Source organism: Melospiza georgiana, chromosome 1, assembly GCF_028018845.1.
Source record: "Melospiza georgiana isolate bMelGeo1 chromosome 1, bMelGeo1.pri, whole genome shotgun sequence".
NCBI classification, from domain to species: Eukaryota; Metazoa; Chordata; class Aves; order Passeriformes; family Passerellidae; genus Melospiza; species Melospiza georgiana.
In genome coordinates this window covers 117,592,902-117,615,099 of record NC_080430.1, presented here as the reverse complement: position 1 = coordinate 117,615,099, position 22,198 = coordinate 117,592,902, and positions in this window count along the sequence as shown.

The window sequence follows — 22,198 nt, the reverse complement described above, 5'->3', positions numbered from 1 at the left end:
CTCTACAAAAAATACCCATAAGAATTCTAGTCTTGCTGCTTAACAAAAAACCCCAAACACATTCATATTTTGAGCCTTTCCACTTGAGATTTTCAACTGCCTTACAAGTATTTTTAGGCGGGATTAGTGCAACCTGTCTTGGATTTTCTTGATTTGAAAGAATTTGCTCTGAGCTGATATGACCCATTCTTTATTTTGCAATTAAAGTATATATGTCAACTTCTACTTTTGAGCATACTACATATGTAGTCACTCAGCAGAATCTACTGGCACCTTTTACTGCAAAATCCACATGATGGACAGGATCTTCTTTTCCAGAACCTTTCCCAGTGCAGCAAATTTGTCATCACTTCAGCAAAACATTGTTGCCCCAATTCAACAATGGGCTGATTTTGAAGATCTTTAAATAAGATAATAATACATTGTCTGAAGTAAGAATTGATGAATATCTCCAGGCACCTTTCACTAAGTTTATGTTCTGGATTCACATTACAGAGCACACTTTTATTAAAAGAATTATTAGACCCAGCCTTAAGGCTGCTATGGGAAAGTTTTGAAAGAAGGAATAGAAATTCATATCCCAGGTCTCACTGTGAAATGTAAGACCTACTGAGATAAAAGTGACATGTAAATTCTTTCCCATACTTCTACACATTAATAGTATTTCTGCCTTAAGGATTTAAGGAAGTTTTTATTGCTGTTTTCTATCATGACAAAAAGTTATTTCAATCTCTTCTTAAACAAAATGTCTATAATCTGGACATTTTCCAGTTCTAATATGACCTTTTGTAGCATAATGTTTATTCTTAACAAACAACTGTTGTCAGCAACCTGTGCAACTCCTTAGTAACCACAAAGACATTCTGTGGCAAAGTATCTAACCACTTCTATGTTTTATAGTTTCTGAGCATAAATACAAATAAAACAGCAAAAAGTCAGTAAGAATGAAAGCAACAGCAGAAATAATATTGACCAAAATTGCAGGAGGAAAGTAGGGGCAGCAAAAATTCATCCATCAATACATTGCAGGAGATTGCCGTACTGCATCTGTCTGGTTTCATAAATACCAGAAATACAGAAACATATTTGGTTTCTTCTTTTCTACTTTTGCTTCATGCACTATGCCCTCATTCAGCATATATTTACTTATCTTAGGTTGAGCAGTCACATTGCCTTGTTGAACAAAAATAACTGAGGATATTACAAAACATATTCTGATAAAATGTTTTCATATTCTGAAAGCATCTTCCAATTTATTTTTATTTTTTAAAATTTTGTTTATTTCCAAATGGCACATTCATTCACTAAAAGGTGGGAAGGAAAATGAGGAGCCAGGGTGCATCTGCTTTATAACAGCAATTTTCACTGTGGAAGAAAACCTAACTCCTTGCCTCTTGCCTTCAGAAAAACAAGTGAAAATTTTTATTTCTTAAGAGAAGATGCTATTTAGAGCACAGAATGTATTCCTAGTACTTATAAGAGTAATCCCAACAGATAGCTAGCAAAGTCACCTACCAAATGACCTTATGTGAAACTCTCTAGCTTGTCTATACTATCAATATTACATTCTTGTTTGTATTGTGCACAGTAAACTTCACAGATATTTTCTAATCTCAAAAAACACGAGGAAATTCTTAACCACATGAAATTCCACAAACACTGTTTTGTTGCACTCGATGGGAAAGGCTGACCTTTTTGTTGTCATAGTACAAACCTCTCCCTTGTCAGCAAACAAAAATCCATTATCTCTTAGTAATATAGGGCCTGTGGCACAGAGGCAGGACTGGTACCAACCCTTCTGTCTTGGTCCTGCATCCAGCCCAGGTCAAGCTTAAAATGTGACTATTAAGTTCTTCTGCACGGAGACCACACCTTCTTTTGTGTAAACAGCCATGACAAGCTGTTTAGGGTAAATGATACATAACAGTAGGAGAAGTAAAAAAAAGCAGACATGAAGTATTAATTAACGGATTAACTTATTTTATTCATTCTGGTTAAATTTCTACTATCGGTAATTGCATGTTCACCTGAAACTTGCTGCATTGTTTATCTGAGCAACTGATGGGGTGGGAAATCTAAATTCCATAATTTAGATTTCCCACCCCATCAGTTGCTCAGATAAAGCTGAACAAGGCTCAGGAAATGCCCCTCTCATCAGCTATTTTGCTTTTTCAGCCTAGTGTTAATTCGTGACTTAAATGATCACATTTGCATTTCTTATGCCAGGATTTCCAGTCCTTGAAGCCAAAACTGATCTCAAGTCACAGGCAAGCAGCTCTTGGTCTTGCAGACTCTCCAGGTGGTGTGCAGAGTAGGAGACCTCAGCCAGGCTCTGGTGTGGGTGGGAAGCTGGGCCGCTAATGAAAGATGTGGCAGATTCTCACTGGGGCTGTCAGTGGCACAGGGACTGAGCTAGGAAGCTGAAAGGCATCACAGGACACCAGGCAGAGTTGGTGTTAGGCTCAGGCAGCAGCACCCTGAGTGCACATCTAAAGAAAATTTAAAGTCAGGAGTTTGTAGCCTGATGCAAAATCCATTAAAGTCAATTGAAAGATGTCTGTGTAGAAGCATTTGAAAACCCCAGATGACAGTAAGAAGCAGGAAGGCTCTACGCGTCCTAAGAATAAAAGAGCAACATCTGTAATTTAATGGACCTTACCAGTGGCAATAAATTTGAAGAGGTTCCACTGAGAAAGTTGATGTAGAAATTAATATGAGACAATTGACAGGATCTTATCCAAGTCTGAGATGGAAGTCTTAGAACAGTCAAGAGAAAAAAAAATAATTTCACTAGAAGATGATTATGCATCTTGCCCTCTTACTTTGTCCCTATGTCTCATAAGACAGTAAGTTCAGTAGGGGCAGATATTTGATACAGGGTGAATGCTGAGTGATATTTTAGCTCTTTGGGATCTGACCCATGTTTTTGGTTTCACTGACTGAGTAGCCTGTGGCTTTTGTTCTTTAAAGTTTGATATTTGCATTTGGTAGATAATTTCAAATAGCTACAGTTATTTGTATAGTGGGAAAAATTCTCTTTTGTTTAGTGGCTAGTTTTCAATTGTTTTTTAAATTTAGTTTCTTTTCCCTATGGTAATGGGTCTTCACAGCATGATTGCCTCTTGGAGAAATTGGACATACGTAGGTTTTAATTTCTTCTGGAGAAAGGAACAGCTAAATTAAAAGTAGCAGTGTGTTTCTCACAAAAGGACAAATTTTCCACCCAGCTTTGAGTAACTTTGTGGGAGAAATCTCACTCCCTGCTGGGGAGCAATTGCCAGTGGCTCAGCACATTCCCAGTAGGCATGTCATTTTATCACAGTTTCCCTAAAATTCCCTTAATTCCGTGCATAACAGAGTAACCATGGAGTTACAAGAGGATTCATCTAAGAGAGAAAGTCCCAGTCATTCCAATGAGGATATTGTTTGGGTGAACAGTTCATGGTTTGGCCTTCAAACAAGAATGATCTTTCAGGTAAGATATTAATGAAATTGGGTTTGATTGCAGGGTATCTCATAGCCTCTTGTGAATAAGATTCCTTATTTCTCTGTGTCTTGGTTATGTACTAGCAATGATTCCTTTTCTTGCAGAAGTGTTCTGAAGAGTTCATTAATATTTGTGAGGTATTTAAATGAAGAACTTACTGAAGAAGAAATAATTCAGGGCTGCGCGCCTGGGTGCACACTATTATTCCCAGCACAAAAGAAAACAAAACAAATCCCTAATTGATTCAGAGTGTTGAGGAAGTGTTCTTCCATGTTCCCCAGATGGCAAAAAATCTCAATGTATACAAAATATCAATAGGACAAGCAATTGTGCTTGAAGCAGCAACTTTGAGGCTGTGCCTCAACTTAACTAGAACCATCTGCTCATGCATGAGCAGTAGTAAAAGACTTGAAAAAAACACAAAGCAGAGTTTGTCCACAAAACCAGGTGATGAGTAAGTACCAGTAGAGTGCAGTTCATTGCAAAGTGGCAAGAACAAATTTATCAGATGTACTCAAGAACAGGCAAACAGGTCTAATTAAAAATAAAACCAAACGCCTCAGCAAGTTTGACCCTGCAATGAATCACCATACTTTAATGATGTAACAATTAACTGCAGCCTAAGTGATAGACCAGCAAAAGGCTTTCTGTGAGATGAGGGCATAATCTGGAAAACAAAACTTATGAATTTGATCACTGTTTTCTGCAACTGGTATTCAGAAAATAATGTTTTATGTTAATAATGTTGCAGAACCAACATGGCTAGCTCAATTATCGGGTTAGACAGAGATTCCTTTGAAAATCTGGTTTACAGTCAGTTTGAAAAGATGCACAATACATAACCAGAGGGGAAAGAAAGAGATGTGAATGTAAATATAGTGCTCAAAATTTTGATGTGTTTATTACTATATTCCCTTAGATTGTCTTCAATGTTTTAAATCTCCAGCCTTGAATTTACAGAAAAAAGTATTTGTAGAGTGGAGGTAAGGGAGCAGTCAACGTGTATTACAAAATAAGAGTATTTTAAGTTTTAGGTGGATCATCATGAGATGCAAGTGGCAAGCGAGCTCAAATGAAATGAATAGGGAATCTGAATCACATACAATCAGCTTCAAGATTCCAGCAATATTGTCAATGTTCTCTGGTACATTTGATTTCAAGTAATATGTTTTATACTTCATTATTGTATTACATTAGAACAGTTACTCTACAATTAATAAGAACTGATTACTTTCTCTAATGAGTCATTGTTTACCATTGTAGACTATTAGTTTAGCTTAAGGTTTTGAGCCTAAAAGTACAATTTTTGCAAAACACTTAAGGCAATCATAAGTCCATAGAAGCCTTCCGTATAACCTATTTTACTGACAAACAATTACATTTTAGATTGAAGAGGTGAAATGATTAAGAATATTTGACTTAGTTGCCATGACAGCATGCATTTTTCATCAGGCAGAGTGTAATTACTACAATTTCAATGATGTAAAATCAAGAAAGATGATAACAAACAGCAGAACCATGGAGATATTGCCATTGCAACCAGGTTACCATGGCAACAGTGATAATAATCTCAGTGATAGATGTTTTCTCTTGCTCTTTCCATTTTGTACGGTTATAACATTCAGAGCCAGTTTTTACCACAGCTTTTTATAGTTTATTAGACTGTCAAAATAGTTTATGAGATGTTGTTGCAAAGGAAATGACTGAGTTCCGCAGCCTAATAAAAATGCCAAATACTCTGTTTACATACTGCTCCAGCATTTAACAAACATTAAAAAATTGTATGAAAAATGATTTGATATTGTATCTGTATTAATCAATTTGCAAGGCATAAGCTCTGTCACTGAAGGTCAAATGAATACCTTCCAAGCATTACTTTTAGAGAGTCCTTTTAAAGTTTATTCTTGACACCATGCTGCCAACTCATTTTACCTGAGCAGTGCAAACCAAGCAGCTCACAGGAAATGCTTCATAATACTAGTAGATAGTTAGCTAGAAAAATCACATTAATGATTTAAATAATTTAGAAACATTTATTTACTTGACATTGAAGAAGTGGTCAATGCAGATTAAATAATATTTTATCTGCTGAACCTATATCATAGGCAATATACAAAAAAAGTAAAATAATGTGTTCACATTTTTTGTAGGTGTGTAAAAGTATACATACACACAAACCGTTGTGTGCATGGGCTATTTCATGCAATATGTTTGAAGTGTATATAGAAAGACAGAGGATAAATAACATCTCACTCTGTTACCTCCTACGCTATAGAGATATCAGTAGGCATTGATTAGTAGAGGAAGCCTTGAGATTTACCTCTGGAAAAAAACCAACTCCCCTGTTTATAATTTTAAAGACTGACTTTTTAAATCCGAAATGTTAACTCTTAAAGAGCAATGTAATTTTTAATAGGAATTTTTAGAACTGTTCACAAAAAATAAATACTTGTTTTTATTTTTCCCTATCTTTTTCTCCCAAAGCTTAGCAACAGTCACTATTCATCTTAAAAAATAATTACATACATATTCTGAGAAACAAACACGTTCAAAATCTGAATAATGTCTACAAAAAATTATTGTTCTTCATTAAATTTGCCCTAGATTTATATCCACAACTAAAATAATTGCTAGGACTGAAGCTTTTCCTACCACCCAGTTTGGTGAGCTGCCTTATTCATTTGCTCAGCAGTCAGACCTTCAGTACAGAACAAAACCCAGAGAGAGGAAGGGAGGGACTCTTGAAATGTTGTGGTTAAACAGGTGGAAAATGGGACAGGAATAAACAGAAAGGACATGAATTATTATTAACTGCTTTGAGGTGTTAATGTGGATTTGGGGACCAACATGGGAGACTGTTGCCATAATAGCAAGACATCAGTGACTGATGGCACAATTTTCAGTCATGTTGCTCCCCAAAACTCTTGTATTAAACAGCACAGCTCCTTCATCATTTGGACCTGACTCTGCTCATCCCATAATATGTAGGGGCAAAGGTGCATACTGTATTTCTTCAATGAAAATGGATATATTTCCTGTTTAGAGAACTTTTCACAGCCTCTGAAGTTTTTCTTTAGTGTTTGAGACAGCTATCAGTCACTCTTCAATCTTGGTAATCTCTTTTGAAAGAAAATTTAAAAAGCAAAAGTACTGAAAAAAGACAAATAGTTTGTTAATAGAACACTATTGCGTTCTACTGACCACTTATTCATTTGGTACTTATACTTCTGATAAACTATAGGGTTTTTAAATTTTAACTCTTGCTTGGGGGAAAAAAAAATCAGTAGATATGGATCTATCCCAAGCCAAATATTAATTTAAATGCATACATGTAATTATTTTCAATGAATAACATATGTTTACATTTGCTATATTGCTTGGAAACTTTTCTGCAGATGTTAAATGTGTAATAACATGCAAGTGTGGGTGAGAGCATGAGAAGGAAGTCTGGTCTCCAAGAAGACCCACTATAAGAGTTGACAAATTATGCGCAATATCCAAGATTCAAAATTGTAGACGAACTCAGAAATATTTTAAGACATACGAACTTTGTTGAGACTACAGGATCAATCCTAACAGCAAATTTCAAATAATTTCTTCAGTTCAGTTTTATCAGATTCTGAGACCGGAGCACTTTTTTTCTATCAAAAGATATTGCAGTGTGAATGGGGTCTTGGTATTCAAATATAATTCCCTTCTCTCAATTTCATATTATTACCCTTAAGTATGCTTCCTTGCAATTAGATAATTTGGGTTTAAGTCTTGTGTTGATGTATTTGAACTATTTGTAGTTCAATTTTCCTTTTATTTATAATTTAATTAAACTATATTCTCTAGAAGACAAAGTTGTCTTAAGAGAAACTTTTCGCTGAATGTCCTGCCACTTTATGTACTTATTAATACTAAATATAAATTCTACCCCAAAAATTCCCCAAAAGTAATTAAATAAAAACAAATTCTAATTGATAGGGTGAATCTAGAGAAAGAGTGAGAATACTTTAAGCTACTTTAATTCTTTTTTTGAAATTAAGCAGTTTTCCGCCTGGTGGCACCTCTTTAAGTAAGCTTCTCTAGCCAAAGATGCCCATTACTCCAGCTAACTTACCATGTCTGGTGCTGTTCTTTACAGCTCTTTCCAGATTCATGGTATGTTTTCTTGATAATGTGCAGCCAAAAAATCCCATCACCACGCAGTAGTCTAACTGGGATCACACAGAAGCTGCAGAGATACTGTTACTTCCCTCCTCTACCATTTGATGTCTTTGTGCATACAGCCTAAAATTGCACTGCCCTTTTTCTGGCAGCTGTTACACATTGCAAACTGATGAATACTTTGCTGCCCACAGTTAATCTCTTTTGTTTCTTGCACCACTATTACTTCCCAGGTTTGTCTCCTTCATCAAGTGAACATGCTTGCATTATGTCTGCCAAATATTATTATACATCAGGCCAAATTTAATTTTTCTCTTTTTTTGTTTATGCAGTTACAGAACACAGTGCTTCTCATATATTCCGTCTTGGCCACTGAGGTGTTTAAACTTCTTCCAGTCTTTGAATTTCCCTAATAGACCTGACTACTAACAACTTAACAAAAATTATAAATAACTTCCAGTGGTCATCAATCCTGCTTGTGCCTTGCTAAACTTTCTTCAACTCAGTGCATTCCATTTATCATTACTTTGGATTTACTGGGGTTGTTTTGGTCACTTTTCAGATCTCAGAACAGTCTTTCTTTTCGAGCTTAACTACATTCTCAAGTCTTATTTGTGTCAAGTGCTAGGTGCAAATGCGAGCTATCACCCATCCGCCAATTTTGCAGTTTGAAGGAAGCAAAGAAAGAATGAAAGAAAAAAAAATTCATCTGGAAAACCATATGCTTGAGACTAGTCTTATTTTTAAAGTTAAATTTCTTATGAATTGGGTTTATGTTGGAGATTCTCAGATCTTCTGTTTGGAATACACATAAAATTTCCACTAAGTAAAGAACATTAATTATGGCCTTTAAGGGTCTGCCTCTGTTTTCTGACATGGCAGAAAATTCAGCACATATTGCCTTTCATTCTATAGACAGCCTCTTGTAAAGCATGTTCCAGGAGATTTTAAATGGTGAGAGGGCCTTTTCCTGATTTTCCAGACAACATATGAATTGCACTAACATGAATAAACAGAAGGAAATTTAAACAGAAATTACAGCTTTGACATTTTATTTTTGCACCTAATTGAAAATTCTGAGACATTCTGAGAGCTTTAAGCATTCCTGAGTGCATAGATAGTAAATTGCATTGATCCCCTACAAAAGAATCTGGAAAAGATTTCCCAAGCACGACCTGCATGCACGAGAATGGGATAGCCCTCTGCCCCCATGGCCCTCAGGTTTTGGTGATGATGTCAGTTTTGGAGTAGAGATGAAACAATTTCTTTTGCTGGGTGTCTAAGCTGTTGCTGCTTTTGACTGGAATTATATTATAGAATATGGGATTATCACTCCCAGCTTCCCTTGAAAAGGGAAGGAATCGAGAGCACTGAGTCTCAAGAAGCAGTACCCTTCTCCAAACAGAAGAAATAAAGATTCCTGAAAGAATGACACAAAGCACTGAAGAAAAGTGTATCCACACCAAAATGGTGATGACAAATGGCAAAGTCTGCAGGCTGCTCTGAGTTGCTCCTGTTTTGTCAGCCTCCATCCTTGCCTGTGAGAGCCTGTCAGAAATGCTGATGATGTTTTGCAGAATAACATCTAACCACCTACATGACGCTGTGAAGGAGAGATGCTGTTTGTCCAGGGCAGTAAGTGATCCCTTGGACTTGGGCACCATGCTGACAACTGATACACCTTGGGGCATTTTAATCTTCTGGCCATGTGCCAACACCTTGCTCTATCTAAATGCAGGACACATCTGCTTATGGTGGGTATGTGACAAAACCTGAGGCGCAGTAATCGAGTAAGATAGTGTTGCTAAAGAGCTTATCATGGAATTTCCTTTTAGACAGAATTTCATCTGTAATTAAAGTTCCCACCTGTCCACTGTCCTCTCTTTTAATAATACCTGATGCCTCTTGTCCCATAAAATGCTGATATATGGAACCACCTATTGTCCCTTAATTCAAAGATTAATTAATTGTTGCCTTTTTGTGTTATCTCATTACGAACATTGCAGGAAAAAAAATCGCACCTAAGTGTGAACAGAAACCCTAAAATGTTATAGGTGAAGGTCTGTGCTGTATTGAGCTCAGCATTATTGAGCAAAGCATCACTAATGTCATCTATAATAATTTATTTAGAAAAACATACAGCCAAATACATTCAGAAAGAAGGAACCAATATGTTGCAATGTGTTTCAAAGCCTTAGCAGATGCTTTGCTATAATTTTCCTGAATGAAATTCTTCTTCCTGCCTGTCTTTTCCTGAACCACTTAAAACACATGAAGGGTAGATGTTGGTATGAATGATAGAAAGACTTTGTTATGACCTTCTGCACCTGAGAGAATTCTCCCACAAACAATATTTAGATTTTTAAAACAGATGTACAAGTCTTAAAAACCTCATCCCAATTGCCCAAGATAGAGAAGAAAAACGAATTAAAATATAGATTGAAAATGTCTTTTAATATTAAAAATCATTTTCTGAGGAACATTTTAGAGCAATTTTCTGTCTTATGCATTTTATCTTACCACTTTTCCAATTGACTATTATTTCCCTGGCTCTCATGTGGATATATCCTGAATAACATTCTGGAGGATATTAAGCTATGTAACAGTAAGAAAGAGCTCAAGGAAACTATTGCAGCTTATTCTGCCTCTCACTCTACTTTGGATTTAAATGGCCGTGGTATTTAATTTTCAGGGATCCCAGCTTAACTTTCTTCTTCCAGCTTATAGAAACTTTCCGTGCTTTCTGTCTGGTATCCTCTATAAAATCATGCACACCACTGCCAGTTGCCAGTGTATTCTCCAGGCACTTTGTCTTTACTTCTTAAGGTTTCTGGATTTTTTTCTCTTTGTCTTTCTATCAGAAAAAATAGAAATGCATTTATTGCAGAAGCCACAGACGTTCTTTTGCATTGAGATTAAATGCAGTCTGTTCCCTTTTGTGATCCTCAACTCCTGAATACTTGATCAGATCTATCAGGTATGCAATATGCACTTTTTTTTTCAAAAAAAGTTAAAACCTCTGAATTCAAACAGATTTAGATGAACTGTCCTTTTAAAAGACCCCAAATTAATAAAACTGCTTGCTGTGTATTTTTATATGCAGGTTTTAAATTTTCCATTACTGGTTTTGCAAATTATATATCTCTAAACTCTTTTATGTAGCATGAAAGCTTTGTTATGATTTGATGTGTTTTTCACTACCAAAGGTTACCTAGGACAACGTACACATTGCAAAGTCTAAATTACTTTCATTTGAAATGATGTAAAACAACAAATAAAGAAAAAATGGACAGCATACAGGACAGGGCAATCAGCCTTTTAGTAGCACTGCATGAGTCACATTTGAATTTATTTCAGCAGCTGAAATAAATGCATATATTTGGAAATTATTTGTGCTGTGTGTCAGTAGACCATGGATGCAAGTATGCCAAGGGCACCTAGGGAGCAATTTCCAGTGATCATGTATCCTTTGCTCTATCCCAGCAATCTGGGATGTCTATGACATCTTCTCTTCTCATGCTGGATGTTTCTGTGGGGAAGAGTGAGCACCTCAATACTTCTACATTTTCTGTAGAAAACTTCCAAGTAGTTACAATGAGGAAAAGGAAAAAATAAATAGCAGATGAGAAGGAAGAAAAGAAAATGGGTGTGAACCTTTCTGACAGCAAAATTTGCAACATAGAACACACTACAGAAAAACTGTAGTAGTAATCAGTTGGCCATGCAACCTCTGAATTACATGATGCAAATTGCTGTGATGATTGTCAGTCCCTGGCTATGCGTAGAAGACAAAACATTTCTGAAATGATTCTGAACATTTCTTCTACTTCTGAGAGACACTCAAAAGTCTGTTCTCATCCACTTGAATTGTCCACACAAATTAGTATTTTCCTACCTTTAGGTTTCTACTAGAAACATGGAATGAGGTGGATACACCCAGTAAGTGACCCAGGTCACCTCAAACTTAAGCCGTCATTTTAAAAGTCTAGATCTTTCTTTATATAGGAGATTGGGTTGGGCTCATTGCTTCTGGTTGGGTTTTTCAATTTTTTTTTTGCCAGCTGTCTGCAGTCTGGATAAGCACTGTTACTGAGGAAACACTTTGATGCATATTTGCTTCCAGATCTTTTTGTAACTTGAAATTCTACACACCCTGTAGACACAGGGAAGTTAAAATACCAGCGCTGTCTAAGGAGAAAATCACTGCAAAATAAAAGAGTAAAGCTAAAAGGGGGATGTTTATCACCAGAACTTTGATTAGCAACAAATGTTGCAAAAACTACCACATTCAAACATTTTGCCTGTAATCTCCTTACCCAAGCCTCTCCTTATCATGGTCATGGCTTTTTTCTCTTCTCACAACCTCTTCCTTTGTCATGTGCACTTCCTAGAAGAGTAAGCTTTTTCTTAAACCGTTCTTATGACTTTCCCCACAACGATCCTAAATAATCTAGCCTGGAAAAGGATAAGCTGTCTTCAAAACTGCTAATGGTTTTGTAAACACTTCTATGCTATTTGCTCAAAAGCAGAACTTCAGCTTTAAAGCCATTTGCTCACAATAAATTAAAATAATGCACTTAAAGAGCCTCTTCATTAAAGCACTGGAGAACAAAAGTTTTATTTAAGTGACAAGTTTAACTCTGCCTCTCTTTAAAATCTTCTATTTGTTGCTGATCTCTTCCCAACTCCCACTGTTTATTGCACTAAATATGGTAGAGAGATAAAACCATATTCCACTCTATAGGCTTTTTCTAAGATTTCTACATGCAGCAGGAGGTAAACAGAAGAATTGGATAAAAAGAAGTACAATGGGATGTTATTTATGTATTAAAATATGAGGAAGAACAGGGGCACAAGAAGAATACACTTTAAAGAAATGAAAATTGAGCTTGACAAGAAATACATGATTCTTTAAATGCTTTTGCCAATCTATATTTTGGAGATAAACTCCCCTTTCAAAGAAAAATGATACTTAGGAACATTTTTCTTTCACAATAAAATAAAAATAACCTGTGGGAGGTGAAAAGTTATGGTGGAAAAGCATAACTCAGAGTTTGTAAGACACAATCCCACTCAAACGAGGAAGAGGGAAGCTGTTTATCAGATACTGAGTGGGGGGGGGGAAGCATGGAAAAGCTTCACCTCAAAAATAACATAGAATCATAGAATACTTTGGGTTAGAAGACACATTTAAAGGTCATGTAGTCCTAATATTGCATCTTCCATAAGAATATTTCACAGCATTCAGGATTTCATGTAAAATGTTACTATCCTGTTCCCCAATGGCCTGTATCTCTACATGCCCTTACAATCTAGTTTGCCAACATAAGACAATAGAAGTTATAAACCAGCATATTCAAAAGTAAGCAACAAGAAAGAAAAACTTCATTTTATGTGGTCTTAATTTTATTTTATTTTATTATTTTATTTTATCACTCAGAGTGATAAAAAACAGAGTCCTCGTTAGCCCAATTCTCTCCATGGGTTCAAGGAGGAATTTTCACTGCCTTTCCAAGTCACTTATTACTATTTTCATCTTTTCTAAGTCACTCACCACCAAGAGAGAATGAGATAAAAACCACTCAATATTGTCTTTTTTTTTTGTTGTTTTGTTTTTATTTGATTTTGTTCGGTTGGGTTTTTGCAAAACTCTGATCATAAAGTCCTATACAAACAAACAGTGTCTGAAATTCAACTTGGCAGATTTTTTCTAAATATTATCAGTTAATCCATTTACAGTAAGAAAGTTCTGAAATCCTGAGAGAAGGAGTACTGAAGTCAGTAAGATCCAGCTTGACAAAACCAGAACTGTTTCAAATAGGACGAAATAACATCCAACAGGTAGGGGTATGTACATCTAGAAAAGTTTTAAGCAAGAAAATCCATCTATTTACATCTCTAAATGAGTTTGAAAAATCAAAGTTTCTTGTTTTATTAAACTTCTAGGGAATATTTTTTTAAATATAAGACTTCTCTGCTTCCTCCTCTGCTTTTTTTGTTGTTTGTTTGTTTTATTTAGCAGAGATGAGATTTTTCAAAGTCAGACTTATCTGCGATTTTGATACTTTCATTGAATCTCAAATTTTGTTGTGGGAAGCCTGGTCTCTGTGAGGCCAGTGGGGGAAAGCTCTTCATTTTGCTTGGGATTCAAATTTCTGTCTTCTGCCATGATGCAGCTTCTTAATATAAACAAGTCAATGCCTTGTTAAGTAAATGAAGGACAAGTTAACCAATTATAAAGACTGCATTGCCAGCATTAACAATTTTTTAAAATTTTATTTTGGTATTAGATTACATATGAGAAGCTTATTAAAAGAACATTACATTTGCAAAGTCAATTTCTGGAAAGTTGCTCAGCGCCAGGACGAGGGCTGCATAAAGAGATTCAGTCATAAGCAGTGCTATGTTTTAATGCTGCATTAACTGAGAAATGTTTATAACTCTCAGAATTCAAAGTCCAGCACAATCTTGTTTTTTGCAGGTCTATTACCCTATGCAGACAAATTAAAAATCTCAAGAATTATTCAAGTAGGCACTATTTCAAGCCTGAAAGTAAATACTTTTCTCAAGTGATGGCTATGTCTCAGTTCCTTGATAAAAAAAAAAAAAAAGACAATGCAATTTTTTAACTGTAATTTTCCTTTCCCTTGTATGTGGTTTATTGAAATTGCAGACTCTGTGGCAAGGACTGTATTTTATTGGGTAGGTCTATTAAAGCAGTACCCATAATTTAGGTAGTCTTTTAATATAGATGAACGAATAAAGAGCAAGTTGTTACAGCAACACAATTTTTCAAGATAAGAAAAATACAACTTAGACCTCAGGAACTATGTCCTGATTCATACAGTATATGGTACATTTTTAAAGATCTTATGACTTTTTAATGATTTTCCTAGAAGTCACTAGGTACACAACAAACCTGAAGGTCTGCTTACTGCAATAATGACCAAGAGCTCCATCAGCATTTGCTCTTAACTATTATAAAGTCTGCTTCTGTGTGAAACCTCATAAACCAGACACTTAATCAAAGCAAGCATATTAAACAACTATTCATTATTTTAATTCAGTAGGAAATTTCTGAAAAGCTGGTAATGATAGGATACATGCCTACTTATACTAAAATAAATCGCTGGATATTTCACAGTGTTTCTCTGTGTCTAGTTTTGTTAAAAATAGGATTTTAATGCTAAACTTCAAAAACTAATTAAAATCCAGGACAGATTCAATGAGCAATTTAATTATCAATGTTCTGTTCAACTAATTGTCTCATGGAGACAGTGTCCTTAGTAAGAGAAGAATGCAAACAGATGAGTACATAGATAGCAGAGAAAATACATTCTACTGGCTTAGCACCTTGCCTAGATTTTTGGCAGTTGACTCAGGTTTTACTTTAAGTGCATCCCTCTGCAAGTTCTAATAACCGCAATCATGCCTGAAACACATCTGAAAATCCAGCAATTTTGAAAAAATTCTGAGAATTTTTTTTTTTCAGTAGACATTTTTGAAATGCTTGTAAAGGTACTTTTTCTAGAACAATCCAGAGACAGAATATAATTACTTGAGAGCTAGACTAGAAATAGGTACTTTCAAGATTATTTCTCTTTGCATTATATCTGAATAGGGATATGAAACACCTGAATGGGTCAGGTGGTTCTGGTCCTTTTTGGACATTTCTCTGTGGACCTATCTCTTGGCTGCTCTGAGCAAATAAATAAGCATGCAAGGAGACTGAAAAAAGAGTTATAGTATCTTTCCTGAGCCACTGTGTCTGACAAAATGCAAAGTTTGATGAAATCTGTTTGAGGGCATCAGCAGATGGGCGTGTACAAGCCATCAGAGGAACTGTTCCACCTAATTCTGCCAGCAGATAACAGAACCAAACAGAAGAACAAACATCTCCTAAACAATTCCTTCCCCCAGCCTGTAGTTCTGCTTGGGGTTGTGGTGACCCAAGTTCAGAGCCTGGCACTCGTTGCCTTGCTCTATCTCATGCAGTTGGCCTTGGCCCATCGATGCAGCCTGTCCAGATCCCTCTGCAGAGCCTTCCTGCCCTCCAGCAGGTCAACACTCCTGCTCAACTTGGTGTGTACGTGACCTCACTGATGGTGCCCTCCATTGGAATAAATGTTGGAATAAATACCAATATAGCCAGACGGGATGTGCCTGGGCTCGTCTGGCCCTTGCTGCTTGACCGGAGGTGGCAGCTGTGGTGGTTTCACCTCAGAGACACCTTTGGCTGGCTGGATGCTGCAGCTGCGTGCCTGGGACAGGTCCAGGCATGCAGGAGCTCAGATTTACCTCAGGTGGAGAAGCTTTAAGGTGAGGATGAAGGAAAGGAATCAGTTCTGATGGAGGGTTTGATCCAGAGCTTTAATCCTGGCACACAGGCCTCTGAATGCAGCAACAGCTCCAACAGAACTCACCGAACCGCATGGCTGCTGCTCCTTTTAACCCCAGGGAGAGGGGGAGGGAAGGGATACGGAGGGCTACCAACCAGGTAGGGGGGAAATCTTAAGGGACAAATGACACCTGGATGGCCCAATGTCCTCCAGTGGTCTAAGGCATCTTTTGAATTCTGCCAATCACTCGATGCCCTTCTGGAATGCCAGGACTGACAGACAGTACTCAGCAGGGGTCAGGTGTGTAAAGGAGAGGTGATTGACATATCTGGGGAAGAAATCTACAGGGAGAAACCTGGGGTATCTGGGGCAAACCATGACATCACACCGCAACAGCCCTTGGTCCCCTTTTCTAAATCCTCAATAAAGACGCTAAACAGGCCCCAGTACTGAGCCCTGGGGGACACCACTTGTGACAGACCACCAGCTGGATCTGACTCGATTCACCACCACTCCCTAGGCATGGACATGCAGTCAATTTTGCATCCAGTGAACAGTGCACCCTGTCCAACTCATGGGCAGCCTGTCTGTCCAGAAGAATGCTGTAAGAGTCAGTGTCAAAGGTTTACTACAATCCAGGTGTACATCCACAGTTTTTCCCTAATCCACATAGTGGGTCACCTTTCCCTTAGACTGCTCCATGGAAAGCAGAAGTGAGATATAATGGTTGTATTTTGTGGGGAGAATGTGTGGCCTTAAGGCTAGGAGGACCTGCGTGGCAGAGCAGAATCCTTCAGCGTTTTTGCAACATGAGAAGTGTTGTTTTCTTGAAAGTAGTATCTCCTGAGAAAGAGTTGTCAGTAGACAATTTTCTGCTTGGTAAAAAGAACAGGGAATGTTTGAAATTGTCAAAATATCCCATCTGAATTATTTATAAAGATTTTTTTTCTTGTTAAATCGCAAGCTTAAACTGTCACTTTAGAAAACTCATAGGAGAAAGAAAAAAATATATAAATTCAAATAATTTTTTTTAAATAACCAGGAAAACATTTTTACTCAAATGAATCAATAGGGAGGGGTTTCTTTTGTTGTGATTCCCCAGAAATATTGAATTTTTTTTTTTTAATCTCTAATGAGCTTGGAAGAACATTTGCCTTCATGAATTTTCACAGGATCAGAAAATTCCTTGTCCTAGAAATCTGCAGATTAGAAGACAGACAGGCTGAGGATGGTCTGTGAGAGGAGGTAGTGATATTTTTCAGTGTCAGAGTTTATTTGTAACAAGGAGGTAGGTATGATAACAGTTACATTTATTGGGCTTTCAGGCAGAGAGATAGATGTAGATGGATACAGGTAGTTATCACATTATTTTCCAACTTCTGCAAAATGGGAATATATTTTATACATCTTACTTTAGAAATAGCACAAAGAAAATATGGTTTTTACCCTGAAGAACTGGGACATTCATTTCCAAATACACTAAACAAAAAATTTTGCATACAGTAGCTCCAAGAGTTCAAACTCAAAACAGCTTTGAGTGGCTTTGTTTGCTTGTTTGCACGTATTATTGGGATGGAGATTTTCACAGTCTTCTTTCCTAGGCTGGCAGTCACTGACAAAGCTTCACAGAAGGGTTTGTTAGGGGGGATTTGCCTCACAGGGAGGCATGCTGGTAGGAAAGCAAAGGAATGAGCAAATATAGGGCTGCATGGCCCTAATCCTTCAATCCTTAAATTGAAAAAATTTAAAAAAAAGACTGAAATAAGTTATTTTTCTAGGAAACAGAGAGAAGGAAAAAAGAAGGATGTGGGGTATACTGCAGAGGTGATAATGGAGAATATTTATGATCCAGAAAGCTATTTTTATTCTTCTGCTCCTCTCCCACCCTTTACTGTAGATGATTTTCTTATAACTGTTTTCTTGATCTATAAAATCCCATACTCTTCTTATCCCCAAGAACATTATTTAATCAACTCTTTACAACAACAAACACATACATTCCTTCAGCATAATTCAAACAGACATTTTGTAATCCAAAACACACCAGAAATAATGTTGCCCATTCCCTTGTATTCAGCAGTCATCTTTTGTGTAATTATGAAGAAAAACTGCTGGAAAGAAATTGAAAAATGTAGTAATCGGTTTGCTTTCCATGATTTACATGCAGGGTACCCTGACAGCACAACAGCATTACTAATTATGATGATCCAAATCAAATTCCCTTTGAGGCTGGTCTCCATCTCACTGCAGCCAACTGTAAGAGAGATATCTAAGAAAATCACCTATTGTCATTTCAGTGCAACCACAGCCAGCACCCTACACTGAGCAGTGGCCTCTCTGACAAGCTCCCAGGCTGTACAAACTGCTGGTCAGCACCGCACTGATTCAGCCTGTCATCGGCTCTCCATCCTACCACTGGAATTCAAAAAGATGGAGTAGCTGTGATCTCCTACAGGAAAACACTGCTCAGGGAACACATCTCTCCAGGAAGATGTTACAAACTACCTTGCATTTCTCCTTCTAGATCTGCTGTAATTGACAGGTGTTGTGACTGCCACAGTAAAACAAACTGCGTCTTGGCTGATGGCAAGTTAAATATGAGTCAGCAGTGCCCCAGCAATCAGGAGGGCCAAGTGTGCCCTGCAGGGAGTCAGGCACAGCATCACCTGCCAGGCAAGGGAGGGGTTTGTCCCTCTCTGCTGTGCACTCATCTTGAGTTCTATGAGCATTTTTAGGCACCACAATATTAAAAAGACATGAACCTATTAAAGAGTGTCCAAAGGAGGGCCACGAGAATGGTGAAGCATCTGAAAGGCAAATCTTATGAAGATTGGCTGAGATTTGTTCAGCATGGAGATGAGGAGACGAAGGGGTTGTGGTCTTCAACATCCTTATGAGGGGAAGTAGAGAGGAAGGTCCTGATGTCTTCACTCTTGTGACCAAGTGACAGAACTGGAGAAAATGGCATAAAGCTGAGTCAGGAGAGATTTAGGTTGGATATCAGGAAAAGACTCTTCACTCAGAGGGTGTTTGGGCACTGGAACAGACTTCTCAGGGAAGTGGTCACAGCACCAAACCTGACAGTTCAGGAATATTTTGGGCAATGTGCTCTGGCACCTGGTGTGACCCTCGGGCTGTCCTCTGCAGGGCCAGGAGTTGGACTCGATGATCCTGATGGGTGTCTTCCAACACAACATATTTTATGATTCTATGAAAATTGAGCCTCTATACCCAGGCACAGACCCAAAACATGTCAGCAAAAGCTTGGGTTGGCACAGGAATGCAAATGAAAACCACATCAGGTCTGTTATCTAGGCAGAGAAAGCAGACATTGCACACCACTGCTCCCAGCTCTGACATTGTCTGTCAAGAGCATTTTTTCCTCAGATTTTTTACTCCAGCTCATCCTCTCTGGAGTGCTGCAGAGCATCTACTATATCCATTGTTCCTCCACATGCAAAGTTGAGGTTCAATTCTCAGGCTTTTATTTAGGAATATAATTCACAGAAGACTTTCCTTTGAAAGAATAAATGTTGCAAGGTTTGGCTTAGGATATCTGTTTCTGATCTACAGGTTTGCTAAGCACACACAGCACTGGAAACACATTTTCCAGGAGACCATCATAGACCCAGTGTGCTCATGCCAAAGTGGCACATAATTACGGTTGTTCTAGAAGATTTTTTTCCAGATTATTTCTTATCCATATATGTGTTCATATCTATGCAGTGCAAAGTAACAGGATGACTAGCTTTTGAGGAAAAAGACACTATTTTCGGATCAGATACCAGCTGTCAAGTTAGATAGAGACTACTGCATCAGAAATTTTACAGCCCAGTTCACAAAAATTTTATGTGTCTGTAATTCATGTTTTTGTGTGGAATAGTTGTTCGAATATGCCATGCACGGTGTGCCATATAACTGCATGCATAAAGACCAGTCAAGCATTGTCTTGGGTCAAAGAATGGTCAAACAAATCCTAAAAAGAAGAAATACATAAAGTTAAGATGCCCTTCATTTCACTGTTGAAAAATCTGTATGTAAATTCTTAAATTAAGTTTAACTAGATTTCCCTTATTTATTTAAAAAAAAACAACCCCAAGGCGCACAGACGTAAACATACTTTTTCATTTAATTGAGTGTCCCAGAGAGAAGTGAAATAGAACAACCAACAGAGAAGTTAATCAGTTTTAAGAATCTCAGATTTTGGGACCAGATCTTTCGTTTATCCCATGTTGTCTCTGGAACTCTCCAGATAAAAGGCCCCTGCTGAACAAGCTTCTCTATGAAGCCCTAAATGAAGTGTAAACTCTGGCATATTTCAGGGAAAAAAAATTGTTTAAGGTACAACTTATTCCTTGAGCAATATGATAAAGAAATGTGTGGCTCAAAAACAAAGATATCAACCTCAGAAAACCTCATCCACTTTCTATTTTATTTTTTGTGAAAAAGACATTCACATAATATATAGAAGCATGCAACAGGTTCTGATTAGGAAATTATATATTACTTCTGCTGACCTCAAAGGTTAGACCAGTCTTTGAATTCAAATCACAAATAGTTTGAACTTAATAACACAAAGACATTTTGAATGCAGCGGACAAGGAATAAATTAATAATAGGGGGTTTGTGCTGAGTGTGATTTTTTTACTATAACCAGAGCATACATTTAGAGCTACAATGAAAGTGCTGTACCAAACTTTTTTTTTTCCATTTGCAACTGAATAATATTAATCTCATCTGAAAAGTAATGGTTATAACAAAACTAACTGTAGTGCAAGCAGTCAGCATTTTCTAGTCTAGCAGTTCCCAGAAGCACAGTATTTTGGAGGCAGTCTTTGTGGAATGAGATCAGAAATGCAGAGACAACTTCCAAGTTCTGATAAAGGAAGGGTAACAGATTTTGTGGGTGTTGATCACCTACAAGCTCAGCTCTAATGAAAATAAACCTGTAAACTTACATCCAAGCAAACTTGAAACTGGCATCAATGTGCCCACAAGCATTTTAATTTCAGCTCTCCAGCATGCAAGTAATGGTTTACTCCACTCATTCAACTCTCTCTGTTACTGCCATGGGTCAGCGTTTGTTCCCCAGGTCCTTGCTCTTTGCCCAACACTCTTGAATTTTCAGTCAGCTTCTCAGAAGAATTAACCTGCCATTTAACCCTCAGTTATGCAATTAAGAGACATCAGCATGATTACAAAATATTGTAAAAAGACTGAAGGAAACATGTTTCTGGGGAAAAAAAAAAAGGGTTTTATTGTAATAGCCTTGTACTCCAATAATGATATTTTTCCTTTTCTAATGTACTTGAACAAGACAAAGTGAGAGAACTGACAATTTATTAATTTATTCTCAATAGGGAGAGCTCACACAGCTACAATCTGTAATGGATGCAGCCACATGTTCAAACCTGCTGAGCAGTAAGAATTGTAGGTCAAATCCAGTAACACACACTGGTTTACACTGGAAGATGAGATTTACTGACAGCTGTGAGAGCATGCATGTGTTTAAAGTGCTTTTCTGGACACCAGCCACCAGTGCATCCTACAGGAGTAGCATGCTCTTCCTTTCAGGAGGAGAATCACAGACAAAAGTTTCTAAATATGAATCTTAATGTTAGATGGTGTCAAATCAGAGCAGCCCCACTTATAGGAACAGAGATGTCCTGATTTCTATGTTTTCTAGCTCATTGCATCCATCCACTTGATGCTAAAAAACCTACCCCTCTCTAAGCTCAGTTAATTTGATGCAGAACACTCTATGCATTTCATTTTCTCTCTCCTTTTTCCTTATTTGAAATTCTTTTTATTTCCCTTCTCTTTTTGGCAAAGTGCCCTTATTATTTTGTATCCTAAAGCATTGGAGGTTAATAAAGAGAGCAAATGGAGAAGGAGATGGAAAAGGAGTTTGTTTGTACTTCACTCTCCATTGGGCCATTATGTCTAAATCCATTATGTAGTTTACCTGATGCTGTGTTCAGAGCAACTGAATGCTTTAGTTCTTTTTAATACTGGTATTTTCTTAACACAATTTAAATTAAACCCTTTATTAGTCCAGAGAAGGCTGAACATGAAACAATAGCAGCTCTGGGAGAGTAATTATTTCTGTTCCATTGTCTGAGATGCTAGGGCTTTTGATTAGTTACACTATACAGTACTTAACGGCTAACCAGCCTCACCATGGTTAACAATACATAAGATTTTCCCTGTCCCAGCAGCA